The sequence below is a fragment of the Grammomys surdaster genome, unplaced genomic scaffold (assembly GCF_004785775.1).
Source record: "Grammomys surdaster isolate TR1022 unplaced genomic scaffold, NIH_TR_1.0 236, whole genome shotgun sequence".
NCBI classification, from domain to species: domain Eukaryota; kingdom Metazoa; phylum Chordata; class Mammalia; order Rodentia; family Muridae; genus Grammomys; species Grammomys surdaster.
Genome location: NW_021604681.1, coordinates 1942723 through 1960045, shown reverse-complemented (window position 1 = coordinate 1960045; position 17323 = coordinate 1942723). Strand labels below are relative to the sequence as shown.

The window sequence follows — 17323 nt, the reverse complement described above, 5'->3', positions numbered from 1 at the left end:
TTTCTAAGGTAAGGGTTTGAACATGTTAGACATATAAGTAGAATTTATGAAGGATTTGCTTTTTTTTGAGACAGAATCATTTTGCTTTCTTTTACTCCTTTTGCATATGTTCCCAGAAGCAGGATATTTGGACCATATAGTAGATTTTTAAACAGCTTCACTATGTATTTCACACCAGCCTTGAATCTTCAATCCAGTTGCCTCTTCCTTTTAGACATCAGAACATTCATAATTTTTAATAGTGTTTGCATCATTGACAACTCCAGTAACAGTACACAATGATTGTCATGACTCTTCAATCTTTTCAAAACTCTTCTGGCTAGACTTGTAATATTATGTTGAATAGTAATGATAAGAAATGTCATCTTTTTCTTGTTCATTATACTGGAAAAAAATTTACATCATGTCAGCAAATATGACCTTAGTATAGTTTTTCATTTCTGACCCTTATTGTACTGAATAGTAATCTATCTATTCTTAGCTGGAGTGACTTAATCACAAATGGGTATTGAACCTCACCAAATGGTTCGTATTATTTAAGTTGATCATGTGTTCTCTGCTGTTGGTTGTGTTAATGCATGTATTACATAGATTGAATCTTTTATGTATTGAATTATCCTTGCTTTCTCTGGAGTAAATGTCACTTGGTCATGATGTATCATTCCTTTAGTGTTCTTTGAATTCACTTTGCTGATATGTCATTAAAGATTCTTGTATAGTAATTAATTAAGGAATATTTTTGAAAGATCTTTATTATTATTGACCCATACCCCTTTCTTATTATTACTCTATTCAGAATTCTTATTTCTTTATGATTCAATTGTGGTAAATTGCACATTTCTAGAAATTATCCATTTCCTTGAACTTATGAAGTGTGAAGGTAAACAGTTGTTTATAGTATTCTATTATATCCCCATTGTAATTCTTAGGCATCAGCTGTCTCTGATATTGCTTACCACTAAAAACTGAGCTATGTTTAGCTCCTAATTCTTTTAGTCTGTTTCTCACTTTGGGCCAATACTACCCTGTAACCTTCATATTCAGAGTTGGTTTTATTCAAGACGAGTGGAGATTTTTTGAACTACTTGTTGTGAGAATAAAAAAAATAAAAGAAACTTATAAAATGAAGATTCTTGATAGATCTATAAGCAACTCCTCTGGAAGTTGGTCCTCCTCAACTAACATCACTCTCTCTCTTCATAGGGTACTTTATTGGTTATATTTAAGTGCATAGATCCCAAGCCTGTACTTAGTTCTTTTACCAGGTGTCACCTTTCAAAGTAATTTCTGGGAGTGTAGAACTCTCTTTGCAACAAGAATATCTTTGCCTTCCTTCTCCCTACAGTGGCCTGAGAACGGAGGTTTTGTGTCTATGTCTTTCCCAGTCCTAGGCTACAAAGGCAGGGGAGTGGTTTCCTGGCCAAAGATAGAGTAAGATACGTGTAAGAGTACAGGCCATTCATTTTCCTGAAGATGGGTACATTTAGAGAAGTCAGGAGGTCTTAGATAAAATAAACTACTGGGAAGCATGTAGGCAATTTGACCACAAAACTACCATTGCCGTCCTAGTTTGCTTTCTGTTGCTGTGATAAATACTAAGACCAAACACAACATGGGGAGGAAAGGTTTTCTTTTGTCTTATAGTTTACAGTCCATCATCAAGAGAAGTAGAGGCAGGAACTTAAGACAGGAACCTGGAGAAACTGAAGCAGAATCATGGAGGAATACTGCTTACTCGTGTGTTCCCTCTGGCTTGCTCAATTATTTTTCTTATATAGTTCAGGCCTCCTGCCTAGGTATGATGCTATCCACAGTGGAATCTACCTCTTCTACTAATTAACAATTAAGAAAATGTCCCACAAACCCACAGGCCAATGTGATAGAAGCTTTCCCTCCATTGATGGTCCCCTTTTCTAGGTGACTATAGTTTGTATCAACTGGACAAAAGCTAACCATCACAGGTCAGTAGCATGGATAGTAAACAACTAATGTCAAACACTTGCAGAAGCTTTTCTTCTTCCCAAAGGGGGAAGAAGCAGAGGGCTTTTTATCAATCTGATCCCAAAACCCAAATGAGCAGAGCCAATCAGGGCCTTCCTATACTTTCTTTTATCCCCTCCTGCAACAACCTCCATCCATGCATTACACCATGCATTCCATAAGCTATTTACAACCACAGCCCAGCCCATCATGCTCTTGTTTCCATCTCTCTTCTACCTTCCTTCCCTAAACCAATGCATTTCTGTTGTCATCCATTTTCCCTTCCGGGTACCTTCCCTCCAACAGAAAAACACAGTAAATATAAAAAGAGCCATTTAATGTGGTTTGATGAAGAAAGCCTCTCCCAAAGGTTAGGCTCATTCATTTATACCAAGAAAGGCAGAAGAACAACAAATCTTTCCATTATCACAAACTACATGAAAAGCTTAGTCACAAGAAGACAGACAAGGACTAATACTTTAACCTTAAGTTGGACAGTGAGCCTTAAGAGATAATGACTTCTAGAAAGTGTAGACAGCAAACTTTATAGCATCTGGCACACAGTGACAAAAAAGAAAGACTATGCATGAGGAGGTGTTGGTCAACCAGGGGTATGGCACTGCAGGAAGCTATGAAAGCTAAGTCTCTTCCTCTAACATGTCCACTGACACCTCCATGTCACTTAGCCAGATGGAGTTCTCACTGGGTTCCACCTGAATAAATCAGCATCTCCCAAGAAATGCAAAGGTTCAGGTTGGCTTGGCTTGGTGCCTGTCAGCCTTTGAGAGAAGTAAGTCTAATAATAGAGTTTTGTGTGAATGTATAGGGCAGGATGACATCAAATAATCATGAGGCATCCTGCTGATTAAAGAGCTAATTGTGTTGAAGGTCATCTGTCCTGAGCTTGGCTGGAAAACATCAAAATGTGAATTGTTACCCAAAGCAACAGCTGTTTCTCCCGAGCTTCCATTTAGCTCAGAATGAGATGGCAATCACATTTATTGACTCACAGATGGAGGACGCCTTCAATTGCCACTTACGGCAGCTTTTCTTCATGTTTTCTGGAAGGTCAGTGGATCCTTGCTGTGTATAATTTGATTTTGCCTTCTTTGTGGGATTCTCCAATGTCTAGTATCCAAAGAGCATTCATTTCTATGCCAAAGAATCTCTAGAAAAGTTGGTGTTTAGATAAAAGGCTCAGATAAAACAGATTGTCGGATGGCTAGAAGCCATGGGTTAAGTCCCTTATGTTCCCCAGTGTCCCTTTACCATGTACTTTTGTTTGTTTCCTTGACCTAAGTGTGGGGGATTCCCAGTGCTTCCCTTATATTCTAAGACTTAGAAGGAAAGAAAGCTCCTAGTTTAAAAAACAAGTTATGTCACCAAAGTAAGCTATTGTTAAGCTTGCCACAAGATAAACAAATAAAAGACAACAAGAAATAAAGTCATCTTAGGTAGATTTCAGTATGCCTGCCTTCCTATTATCTGTATAAGGAGTGCTGGGTGGGAGACTGTTCTTTGTGTTCACTCACTCTCTTTCCTTTCCTTCCCTAGTGAGAGGAAGCTTTTAATCTTTGAATAGAAAATAACCACTTCAACTCCGCCTGGGCAGGCATTCAAAACAATCACAAAGGTCATTAGACTTCCTCACTTGCTACAAACCCTGACCTAGGGCTTACTACTGGATATTTTGGAAGTTTCTGGAGGTTTTGTTTGTTTTGTTTTTTATGAAGCAAAGTTGGAGTTTAGTAGAATCAAGTTCTTTAAATAGTATTTCATTAATTCCCAGAAATTTTCATATATTGTAGTTTGATAGTATCTACTTCCCCTCCCTCGGTTCTTCCCAGATCCACTTCCGCCTCCCTACCAGCCCAAGTTCTTATCTTCTTCTTTATATAAAGCTCTAGGAGTCCAATTTATACAGCCCAAATACTCCTGGGTGTGGAGCCATTCACTGAAATGAGGTCACACCCTTAAAGAAAACTGACTCTCCTCCCAGCAGCCAGCAATTATCAGTAGCTCCTAAGCCTGTGGTAGGACTTTCATGAACTCTACCTCCTCCCTGCCACTACAATAGGATTTTGTCTTGCTTAACATGTACATATGAAGAGACTTTGACAGCCTGTTCATATGTGCTTAAACTGAAGCCACAACAATTCTAAGCCCAGAGCTTGGCTGGAAAACATCAAAATGTGAATTGTTATCCAAAGCAATTGCTGTTTCTACACAACTTCCACTTAGCTCAGAATGAGATGCCAATCACATTATTGACTCACACACAGATGGAGGATGCCTTCAGTTGCTACTTGCGGCAGCTTTTCTTCATGTTTTCTGGAGGGTCAGTGGATTCTTGATGTGTATAATCTGATTTTGCCTTCTTTGTGGGATTCCCAAAGGTCTAGTGTACAAACAGCATTCATTCTTATGCCAAACAAATTTCTATGAAATTGCTTAAGCTTGCACAGGTTCCATTTTAATACGTATTTAAACACAAGCCTTGAAAGAAGGTTAGAGAATTATGGATGCGACCTATGTGACCTAGAGTGGGGGCACAGGCTTCTCAGGCAGGAAGTAACAGAGAAGATGCACATATGAAGTAGCAGAGATTATGACAGCATGCACAAGGTCTTCACAAGCTTAAGCCAGACAAAATCTGAGCACAGAGGAAAGGAGGTAAGCACAGAGTCCCATCTGTACTCAAGAAGCTATTTGAAATTGAAGCAGCTATGAGAGTGAATATCAATTGTCCCCCACTCCCACGCCAGTGAAGTGACACTGGATATATCAACTATACTCTAGGACAGGTTCCATACTCAGAAGCAGCTGGCCAACAAAAGCCAGACTCCATGTTGAATGTGTATGTGTGTGTGTGTGTGTGTGTGTGTGTTCTTATGTCATTTTTCGTTTGTCTATTTATTATTGTTTTGGGTTTGAGTTTAAAGTTTTTGTTTTTTTGTTTTATATCTTTTAAGAGAAAAAACAGAAACTTAAATAGGTAAGGAAGGGAGGAAGGATCTGGGAGTGGTTGGGAGAATAGGAAAATATAATAAAAATATATTATGTGAAATCCTCAAAGAATAAACAAAACCATTTTAAAAGCATGAATTACCACCAATGGACTTCAAAACTCTTACCATCTTCTTAGCTGATATTTCCCATGATCCTTCCTGCATGACAAACAGGAGCTAGTACTCTTGAGCAACTCTGCAGATTTCACTATGAGAAACACTGACGCTGTAAGCTTTTTCCTAAGTGTCCTAGCAAAAGACAAAACCAGCTAGTGAGCTTCACATACATTTCCTAGAATCAATAGTTTTGTCTGTCATGCGTTTTAGTTTTGAAAATGTTTTTCTTTAGATTAAAGCAATTTTGTTTGTTCCATCAGCAGTACTTGGTGTTAATTGTGCAAGGAGAAGCCTTATAGCATCTAGACACTTGATCTTGAAAATCTTTCCCATAGGCATCACCAATCTTCAAGGAACAGCAGAGTTTACTTCCTGGTTTGGCTTTTCAGGGCAGATATCAATGTACTGGGCTCCCTTTCTATTCATTAACCATTTTTTGTAGAGAAGTGTGTGTCTTACTACAAAATCAGAGTGGTGCAATGAAGTTACCTAGAAGTGTGAACTATGTACTACTGATACTGGTGCTTGGATTACTGTATATTCTTGAGCCTTAAATACTTTACCTTGAACATTGTGCTTAACCCTAGCCTTAACTTTAGCCAATGGACCTTTGAAAGGTAGACCATTCCTGCCCTGGAAGCTGTGTTAATCAGTGCTTTTTTTCTTTTATATTACATTTTCTTCAGTATACACACACACATACACACACACACACCATGCCATGTGTGTGGAGGTCCATGAACAACTTATAGAAACTGGTTCTCCTGCCAGGCGGTGGTGGCATACGCCTTTAATCCCAGCACTTGGGAGGCAGAGGCAGGCAGATTTCTGAGTTCAAGAGTTCGAGGCTAGCCTGGTCTACAGAGTGAGTTCCAGGACAGCCAGGGCTACACAGAGAAACCCTGTCTCGAAAAAGCCAAAAAAAAAAAAAAGAAAGAAACTGGTTCTCCTCATAACATATAGGTCCTGAAGATCAAGCCTTTTTGGCAAAAGGCTTTACCCTCTGAGCCAGTTAAGCTGGGCTAGCTGTCTTCCCTTCTTCCCTTCCCTTTCCCTCCCCTCCCCTTCCCTCCCTCCCTCCCTTCTTTCTTTTTTCCTTTCTTTCTTTCTTTCTTTCTTTCTTTCTTTCTTTCTTTCTTTCTTCCTTTCTTTCTTTCTTTCTTTCTTTCTTTCTTTCTTTCTTTCTTTCTTTCTTTCTTTCTTTCTTTCATCTCCCCTCTCCTTCCCTCCCCCCCCTTCCTTTGTCTTCTGAGACACAATATCTCTCTATAGGCCTTGAAACTCATGGCAGTGTCTAAAGTACTGGAATTGCATACAGGCCATATTTTAACTTTTTTTTTAAGCTTGTGCCTCTATATATGTTCCAAGTCTGACACTGGGCATGATGGCACATACCTGTACAGCTACAAACAACACACCAGAGTGGACTACATGAAACCCTGACTCAAAGAGGGGGAGGAGGGGCAGAGTTAATCTCAGAGGAGCTGACTTTCTTACATGAGAGGAGCTAAACAGGCAGAGGGGCTGCAAACAAGGATTTCCCCAGGGCCAAGAGGTGGCATGCCAGGATCTGAGCTCTCTAGGGCTTTGGTCATGGTCTGAGGAGGAGCTGGGAACCTCCAGCTGAGCCAAACAGCAGTGTCTTCCTAGCATCCACTTTATTGTGACATCTGGCCAGCCTAGTGGCCAGAGCCTTGGTATGTGGTCCCTCTCTCAGGCCATGCTGCTGCTGAGCTGCATAGCAAAGTCCTGTACATGGTCCTTCAGAGTCTGGCAGGCATCTGCCTGTGCTCGCTTCTCCCGTGCCCGTTCCCAGCCTAAGCCACTGCTCCCGCTGCTTGCAGGCCTGCAGCTGGCGCTGGGTCTTGTCCAGAGCATCAAGAGCTGCTTCAGCTCTCCTCTTCCAGAGCAAGGCACTCCCCACTTGGTAGCTGTGCTCATTCTGGATGTAGGCTCCAGCAGGTGGTGGCAGCCGTAACATGTATGCAGATGGGGAGACAGGCTGTGGCTCAAGAGGAGAAGGGTGCTGCTCTGGTGAAGGCTGTGCGCTACAGCCTGCTTCATCTGCTTGAGCACCTAGAGGGCCCAGGAGATCTGAGAAGAGGCTGCTAAGACCAGGGTCCAGCCTCACAGCTGGGGATACAGGCAGAGTGGCGGGTGCTGAGGCTTCTTCCACAGGAAAGCAGATTATATCAGCATAAGGAGGTGGAGAAAATGGAGTTGTGGGTCCTTGTCTTTCAGAGCAGGGTCTTGCCAGTGCCGCGCCGTCAAAATCTCGCGATGGGTGGGTCAATACGGAAGTTGGTAGCAGAGAGACTCCTTCGCCCGTGGTGCCCGCCCCCAAGGGGCGGGACCGGAGATATTTTAACTTTTTCATCATTCCTATTTACATTAATAGTAAACTCTAGAGTCAATGGCTTCCAGTGACTGTTTCTAGACAATTGTTATATATATGATGGAGAAGCACATGTAAGTAGTTGGAGGACAATTGCATAGTCAATTCTCTACTTCCATTTTTACCTAGGTTCAGGAAATTGAAATCATTTTGTCAGGTGGCAAGTGGGCAAGTACTTTGAACAACTGAGCTACCTCACCAGCCTGATTTGGGCTTTTTAAGTGGCTGGAGTCCAGACCTTTGGCTGACCTCTTGTTCAAAACCTCACAAAAATAATACTCCTAACAGATTGCCTGGACCTCACTCCATTACCCACTTAAGCCATAAAGCCTTAGTTTAAATGTCTTGGCACTCCACAAAGCAATCATGGCCCTCAAGTGCCATCCCGCAGAGGTAATGTTTTTAAACTTATGGTTCAGCAGCAGGAATGCTGTCATGTGATTGGCCAAAGCGAACAATATTGATTGTCCCGAAAGCCTCTTTTCGCCAATGTCTACCTGTTGTGCTATCTTTAAATAGCTGCACATTGCTATCTCTGTGACCACCTTTTTGTTTCTAGACAATTCTCACCTCTAGATTAACATGTGGCTTAATATGAAAGCCCTGGAAAGTATATACGGAGCCTGGTTACACCTTGTCTCTCAAATCCTGAGCGTGGGAATATGTGAGGCTTGGGCTGCATGAAGACCAAAGTCACTTTCAAATACAAGGAAATTCAGTGACATTTTTTTACTGTCCTTCATTGCTTGTCCACCAGCTCCAAATCTCAAAACAAGCACCTCTTTCCTGTGTCAGAGGCAGAAGACCACATTCCTTGTTCTTAATTTAGAACGTAATGGACCTGTGGAGGAGGCACCAAGGCTTCTAGAATCACACTGACCGGCAAGAAAACACTTCATCTGTTTGCTAGGGAAAGGACAAGCTTCCAAGATACTGGCACACTATGATATGAACATAGTCACTCAGGAAACTCACTCTATAAACAGTGTAAGAAGAATTGAAAGGGATATAAAAGAGAGGCGATGAGAAAGTGAACCAGAGGTGACAAGAAAGGATAGAGGAGCTTAATGGAGGTAGAAGGGAACAATAGTGGTCAAAGAGATGGGGGTGTCAGGGTCTATGATTCGCCAAAGGATTATGTCCAGGACTCAAATAATATGGAAACACAAAGAGTCTTTTATGCTGCAGAAGTCCACCGTGCTGGGTTCTCCCATAACCAAGGTAGAGAGACCTTGAAGTAAGCTGAGCTTGAAGGCTGGATTTAAAGCACAGTAGGGAAATTCCAAAGAAGGGTAGGTGATCTCTATCTTAATCTTGGCTCTATCTCTAAGGACATTGCAGAACTATTGCTGGGGCCAGGAGGTGTTGGTGAGGGGCTAGAAACTGTTGTTGGGGAAGTCTGGAAACTGCTGCTAACCCATTGTCCTTGCCTCAGGCCACATGACCGGGCAGCTTCTTGTGGCTGGGTAGTTTCTGACTAGTTGCCTGAAGCCTGGATTTTTATTCTAGTAACTGACTTGTCTGGGCTTGTCTGAACTTGCCTAGTTCTTAGGCATAATGTCCTCAACTGCAAATTTGAAGCCTGTCATGGAATTAGCCTAACCTTCTCAGGGGAAAAGAGTGGAAAAGAAAATCAACAAATGAGTGGATAAGGAAAACATGCTGCATGTACACAGTGGAGCTTTACTCAGCCATAAAGAAGAATGAAGTGATTTCATTTTCTGGAGATTGATACAATACGTGATCGTCATATTAAGTGAAATGAGTTAAACTCAGAAAGGTAAATATAGTTTTTCTTATTTGTAGATCTTAACATTTTATAAACAGATAAAATCATTTTTTGTATTATATATATGACATGTAATGTTTATGATATATCATCACACACATAAACATATGCTATGAAGCAAGAGAGAGACTAGAGGGAGAAAAGATACTAACAAAAGAGAAGAAAATCAAAGAGGAAAAAAGTAAAAGAAGTGAGAGGGTAAACATGATAAAAAAAAAGGTAATAAACTTGAGAGTTGGCATTGTGTACAATAAACACACATCAATAAAGAAAAAAATAAAACGAATGTCACTCCGCAGTGAACTACAAAAGACATGAAGAATCCATTTCCAGATGAGATGCTCTTGCCACCGACTACATTGCTTACCCTTAAATATTTTAGTCTGAAAGCACTGCTTCCCTGAACCATGAATCAAAGCAGTAATGCTATTGATCAGAAGCTTACCTCTGTGGCCGGCAGCTTGCGTTTCAGATTGTTGGTCATAAAACCATGAGTCCATTGCCCTATCCCTTTCGTGTCCATATTTCTAATATCTCATGCTCTGACAAGCCTACAGCTGAGTTTGAGAAGCCACTTGAGCTATAAGTCTCTCCTTTCATGCCCTATAATTATACAGAAGAGTGGAGGCCTTCAGAAACAATTGTCTAACAATAAAAAGGTTTTGTTGATCTTCAAATTTTTATTAAAATAATTTACATCTGTTTCTCTTTTTATGTAAGTGATAGTCTCTATAGTATATGATTAAATGATTGAATTTATGTGGATCTTGGAGATTAAAAAAAAACTTTCATCAACAAATCCCTGCTGTATAGTATATAAATAATAGCTTTTTATAGATTTTTGAATGTATTTTGCATTCTTCTTCTATTTTGTCAATAGCCCATTAAATCATGTGGTCTGCCAAGGTGATACACTGTGGGTTCTGAAAGCTCAAAGGTGCACTCATCAACTGTAGCCAGTTCAATCTTCTTTAAATAACACTGTACCCATATTTTCCTGAATCCAGCAAGGAAACTTCTATGGACATCCTTGTCACAACACTTCTGACTTAGGAGTAAGCAAGTACAGAGAAGATAAAAATACTGCCTCAGTAAACTCTATGAAGTCAGCAGCTCAGAGAGAGGTGTAAATTCTTACAGGGTTCAAAGTGGTAGCATACTGTTTCACTTATCCGGATCCTGTTTCAGTTCAACAAAAGAACTGGGGTTTTCTAATAAAGGATAGTATACTGTGATTTGGTAGCATGACAAGTCTATGTGACTTTTAGAGATTTTTTTTTTCTTGTTGATACATATTGTTCTGTAAAAATAGTGACATTCCTCACAATCTCGAAATTGATTCTTGCCAATAAACAGTAATCCTGTATTCCCATGGCTTTTTTGCATTTTTATCATTAGAAACCAACATCATTTTCATTCTTTTCCATCTTTGAAATGTACTTAATACCACATGGTTCCATAAAAGCAGTTAGAATACAAAGACACATCTAAAAATATTAATAAGATATAATAATATAAAAACATAGCAGAATAGGATAATATAATCAAAAGAAGGAGGCAAAAGAAGCACAAGAGTTACATGCAGATGCAAAGACACATGTTTGCACACATGAAAATCCCCTTAAAACAATGAAAAACAAAATGCAAGACTGGAAACCCTGATATATATTCAAAGAACATGTAAGGCTTTAAAAAAAAAAAGAGCCCTAACAGCATCATGAGTCAAAGAGGCTCCAAAAGTAATGTTGAGTTTGTCTTGTGTGGTTCATTTACTGCTGGAAAAAAACTAATTTTTCATTTGCCAGGGCTTATCTATTGGAGATAGCTCCTTAGTTATGAGTGAGGGCTTGTGTTCATTTTCCCACTCAGTGCTGGATCCCGTGTGGCTCAGATGCAGGCCCTTTGCTTGCTCCCACTGTCTCTGGGAGTTTATGTGTTTTTAGGTTCCGATGTGTTCGGAAGGTCTTGTTCTCTTGGGTTCTCCTTTGTTATCCTCTATACTCTAGCCCTTACAATCTTTCTGCCTCCCCTTTTGCTGTATTTCCTTAGCCCCAAAGGGGGGGATTTGAAAAGAGACATCCCATTTAGGACTGAGTCTTCCAATGTCTCTTACTTTCTGCACTTTGTCTAGCTGTGGCTCTCTGTATTTATTCCCATCTCCTGCATTAAGAAGCTTCTCAGATGGTGGCTGAGCAAGTCAGTACTTCAAAAGGTGAACTTTAATTTTGATTTCAGTAATTTTAATTTAGTTTTTATTTCAACCTACACACTGAGAGTGTTACAATTTCACCTTGTAATTAGCATTGAGATACATTATGGACATGGTTTAAGTTTGTTTTAAATTTGATATTCATTATTTACTTGTAGCACATTTAACTTGAAATCAGCCATATTTCAGGTTTTCAGCATCTACCAGGCACCAATTAAAAGGATACACGCAGCTTGTACAGATCACAGCAGGCCAAGATGGTTCCATGAGGGGAGGTTTATTAAGAGAGTGGGAGAGCAAGAGGAGAGAGAGAGAAGTAGAGAGGAGTAGAGGCCGGCCATGACCACGTGGAGAGGGGGGGAAGAGAAGGGGGGAGGGGAGAGGACAACCTGCAGGTGCGCTGGGTTGAGGAGAAAGAGAGAGAGAGGAGGGGCCAAGCAGCCCCTTTTATAGTAGGCAGGGTTACCTGCCTGTTGCCAGGTAACTGTGGGGCGGAGCGTACCTGGCTGTTGCCAGGTGACTGTGGAGGTGGAGTTTAACAGATTACTAACACCAATTACTACCATACTGGATAGCCCAACTTTAAATGATACTTATTTGTTTGCTTTCTGGACATTGAAAGATTAAAATTTACATAGTTAATCCACTTGAAGTACACTTTTTGTGATTTTAGTAAATTTGTAACACTATACAACCACCAGCATTATGTGAATCCAGAACATTTTCAATGACCCTTAAAGAAATCCCACAAAAAAAAAAGGAATCCCACACTGCACACATAGGGAGGGGCATTGTGCCAGGTTGTGCTTTGTAGAAGTCATAGCTGAGTATGATTGTTGATTGTTTCCCTCATTTGGAAGCTTGCATGGGGCCTTCTGGTGACATGAAAAGTAGTCCTCAATGAGAGGCTTTCAGGTCAAGTCTAGCTCAGGGGCTTCTTGCCCGGATATCTAAGGTGTATGGTGTCTTCAACAATAGGGACTTAATCTTCCACATCTAGGAAACAAACAAGGGCACTATCTATAGCATGCATATTTTTGGAGTACCTTGGGCAACCCTGACCAATAGTCCAAAACAGCTTCTCACATCTGGTCTTCAGGGAGTTGTTGTTGTTTGGTTGTTTGTTTTGGTAGTCTTTGGCTCTCGGAGGAACATTGTCAGTCCAGATGAGAAATTTCACTTAAACTATATATGTATACTTATATACATACTTCCATGTTGTAGTTGTAATGGTTTGAATATGCTTGGCATGGGGAGTGGCACTATTTGGAGGTGTGGCCTTGTCAGAGAAGGTGTGTCACTGTGGGTGTGAGCTTTTACACCCTAGTCCTAGCAAACTGGATGCCAGTATTCTGCTAACAGCCTTCAGATGAAGATGTAGAACTCTCAGCACCTCTTGCACCATGCCTTCCTAGAAGCTGCCATGTTCCTTCCTGCCTTAAGGACAATGGATTGAACCTCTGAGCCTGTAAACCAGCCCCAATTAAATGTTGTCCTTATAAGAGTTGTCTTGGTCATGGTGTCTGTTCACAGCAGTAAAATCCTAACTAAGACACATGTATTTTTGGGCTTTTAGGTAAATAATTGTATGATTCCTTATGACTTTTTCGATTTCCCTACTGTAATTTTACCCTCTTCCATCTTTCTATATTTATCTCCCAAATTAGAAAGCCTTTTGCCTTTTTCTTCAATATGATCACCTCTACCCTATTATTCCTCTCTGTATACAATGGTCCCTTTTTACTATCCTGGTTTTTCAAGTTACTCTATGATATGTGATCACATCTGAATATTTGGAGTTAGGGGCTTCCAATGAGACAGAATATGAATTGTTTGTCTTTCTCATTCTGTAGTTCCTAACTCAATATCATCCTTTTACTAGTTACGTCTACTACTTTCCTGCAATTTCGATGACTTCACCTTTGTATGAAACTGAGTGCATCCCATAGTGTATATTTGTTACATTGTCATGATCCTTTCATTGGTTGAGGGACATTTAGATTATTTCCATTTCATAGCTATGGTGAATTGGGCAACACTGAACCTGAGTGTACAAGTATCTGTAGAATAGGATGTCAACTCCTTTTGACATATGCCAGGGAGTGGTATAACTGGGTAATATGGCAGGTTTATTTTTAGCTTTTTGACAAATTTTCACACTGATTTTCACAGTGGCTGTACTAGTTTGTAAGAGACAGAGGGTCAGAGAGTTTGTTGTGAAACAGTTTTTCCTAGCAAGGTCAGAAGCTATGCTCATAAAGTGTCGCCAACATGACTGCCTAATCATGAGCTGAACAAGGGGAAAAATAGATACATGTTAAAATAGTCAGGGGAAAGACTATGGTCACAAGTCACCAACACTATGCAAAGAACCTCAGGCAATTAAGAAATGGTGAGAGCAAGAGAAATAGTCTTCCCCAGGGAAGAGCATATAACTTGGTTATCCAGTACCGAACAATTAGCCCAGAATACATGCATACAAATAACTCACAGACTGAACAGGTTATGTTTAGGATTGTATTATGTATATATGGAAGTACATATGCATGTAACAGAAATTAATGAAAAAAGAGGCCATGGACATGAAAGAGAGCTAGGAGGGGTATTTCAGAGATCTTGAAGGGAGGAAAGGTTGAAAGGATGTGGTTTTATTATAATCTCAAAAATAAAATAATGCAGGAAATAGCAAAAAACTAGAGAGGTAACTCTGTATCAGAGTGCTTGCTTAGCGTACATTAGGTCTTTATTCTAGCCCCAACACTATGAAAATTATGAGAGTGAGGAGCCATTAGACCTAAGTAGACATTGTTCAAAAGAAGGCATAAAAATAGCCAACAAGTATATGAAAAGATTTTGGCATTACTAACCACTGAAGAAGTGCAAATCAAAACCACTTGCTACTATGGACTAGTGAAATAGCTAAGTGGGTAAAAATGCTTACCACACAAGCTTAAGCACCTAAGTTAGATCCTTGGAATCCAAACTAGAAGGAGAGAATTGACTCACAAAAGTTGTCTTCCAACCTCTTCGTGATCAACGTGCCATGCAAGTGTCCACATTAACACATACCAATCATCTGTGTGTATGTGCACAAATACATAGAATAATAGTAATAAATAAAAGTGAAATTATGAAAAGAATGATGATGATGATGATTATGATGTGATTAAACATTCAAAGCTTTTTTTTATTAACAGTAAGATCCAGGGTTAGTTTTTGTAGCTTCGGCTGGCCCTTTGGCCTCTGGCAGGCTTGAACTTCCGGCTCTTGGAAAGGACAAAGGGTTTGGTGTGGCTGTATGTGGTTCCTGGGGCCTTTCCAAAATGTCTGTATACCTCTCTGCCCTTCCGAGGACCAGACAGGAGCACAGTACCTCGGCCCTTGGAAGACTCCAGAGCCAGCTGGTCAAAGGTGAGGCTCTTACCCCCAGCCTTGAGGATGCGACTTTGGCCAGCTGCTCACCCACAGTGCACACACCTTCAGCTTGGGCACTTCCAGAATCCACACAACATCTGTGACCGTCCCCACAACCACAACGGTTTTGTTCTCCTGGCCAGGAAGCTTCATCTTTCAGATCATCCAGGACAGGGACAGAGGTGGCCAGTTAGTTAGTGCGGCTCATAAATAACCTCTTCAGCACAACCTGATGGAAGGTGGAGTTGGTCTGGCCAGAAACCTGTACAGCTTGACTAGAAGTCTCAGGTAGATGTCTTGGCTCTTGGGCTCCTTGCACCGAACCTTTCTGTCCTTGTTGTGGTGAATGTCAACGCCCATGATGGCGGTGGAAACATAAAGGAAAAAGGGGAGATCCGATACCACAGAGTTGTGCTTTGACCTTACACAGACACACAGACACAATAATAAGAAATAAGTAAAGTTTTAAAGAGAATTAGAATTACTTCAGAAACATCTACATATGATTTAATTATTTGTACTGTTATATATTGATAACTGTCACAGCTTTTTTATCTCATCTTTCAATATTGCTTTGTAATCTCTAACTCATCCATACGTCAACACTCCTTCCCAGCTGTTCAAAGTTGTTTTATTTTTCATAAGCTCTCAATTCTCAATGGAGGAAATAAGAGGTAAGGACAAAGAACATTTCTAAAGGCATAACTCTTGAAACTCATGAAAAATTTCCTGAAATAAAATTTGAAACTGCATATTAAAAGAGGAAATTAACCTTGCGATTTCAAGCAATACAGAGATGTATTCTGTTCAAATTACTGAACAAGAGAAAACTTAATAAAGTTACTAAAATAATTTGCAAAAGAGATGAAACCAACATATCATCAGCGTGACAATATTTATATCAACAGAGAGTGGTACAGCATATTCAATATCCATAAGGGGAAAAGTAAGCTAAATATTCTCCACACACTGAATTTCAAATAAATAACAAACATGAGAGATATTATTTCAACAACTTCTTCCTTATTTTAGAGGAACAACATGTGAGAACTAAAATATCTAGAAAGGCATCATTAGCATAGAAAACAACGGTATTGATCTTTAATGGCACCTAATGTCATAGATAAAAAGAGGCATTCAAACTTTATATATCTCCAAATAGAACACTTCACAATCTATGAAGCAAAAAGAAAGGAAAAAAACCAACAGAAATTTAATCTTACAGAACTAAGTGCCAATTTACAGCAAGTATAGACAAAGTAGCACATCAAATGACAATAGGAGATGCCATCAAGCAAAATCAATTCTGGGAACATCTTAGAGAACAAGCAATAGCACTTCTTGAATACATATATTATAAGTGGAAATAAACAAAATGCTCTAGATAAAAAGAGCCTTAGAGATGAATGAAGTATAATGAAACTGCTGCTTAATCACAAACATTTTGGTGATGAGATGATCAAGAAAATAAAAAGTGATTACGGAAATAGCTGGAAGTGTAATTAGTTACTTTGGAAAAGGACAAGGTTAAGAAGAAGTAAAAGGACTGTGGTTGTGGTAGATGCATGCCAATGTCTATTTTTTTTTTTTTTTTAGTGAAAGCATGAGGACTAGAGTTTGAATTCTAAGAACCTATGCAAAGCTGTATCTGTATTCTCCTTATACTTATAGTAATATGAGAGGGAAAGGGGGGTATTCTTGGAAGGTCACATGCCAAATAGCCTTGAACAAGGCAAAAGGTAAGCACTGAGACTTGAGGTAGTCCTTGGACATCCACACACTCTCTGTGGCACATGGATACCACACACTTATAAACACTAAAGTCAAACAAAACAATGTAAGGATACACCTCTTTCCAAAAAGAGCTAAAAGGTACCATTGGGTCCATAGGCAGTTTGAAGCTAGTCCAAACTAGAGATTTTTGTCTCTAAAGAAAGTAAATGAATAAAATAATACTGTTATGTAATCTCCTGTGGGTTATCTTTTTATTTGTGCTGCAGTTTTGTGTTCATATGCAACCAAAATATATGTAGCTTCATAGCATGGGCATAGATGTTTATGTAAAGAATGACTAGTTAGTTGGGAAAGATTAGCTAAAGAATATTTAGAAATCTACAGGAAAAAGAAAAACAAGAAAGTAGAAATAAGGAAGGCAGAGCGAATCATGGACTAACCCATTCTATTTCTCTTTCTTTTGTTCAGTAAGGTATCATACTGTCATTATTTTGATTTTAAGTGAACTTTTCCCATATCCTTTTAGCAAGGCTAAAAAGTAACCAAATGTCTGTTTAAGAAAATTGTATGTGCTGGGTATACTACTACATGCCTGTAATTTCAGTACTCTGAAACGGGAGGCGGGAGGATCAAAGCCATCCTCCATAATAAGTCAAGTTTAAGATCAGCATGAACAA

General features: G+C 39.7%; 2 pseudogenes; both read right to left on the bottom strand.

Moving 5' to 3' along the window:
* Nucleotides 1-6818: 6818 nt before the first annotated feature.
* Nucleotides 6819-7482, bottom strand: LOC114626465 (annotated as a pseudogene).
* Nucleotides 7483-14707: 7225 nt separating this feature from the next.
* Nucleotides 14708-15272, bottom strand: LOC114626489 (annotated as a pseudogene).
* Between the last annotated feature and the right edge of the window lie 2051 nt (nt 15273-17323).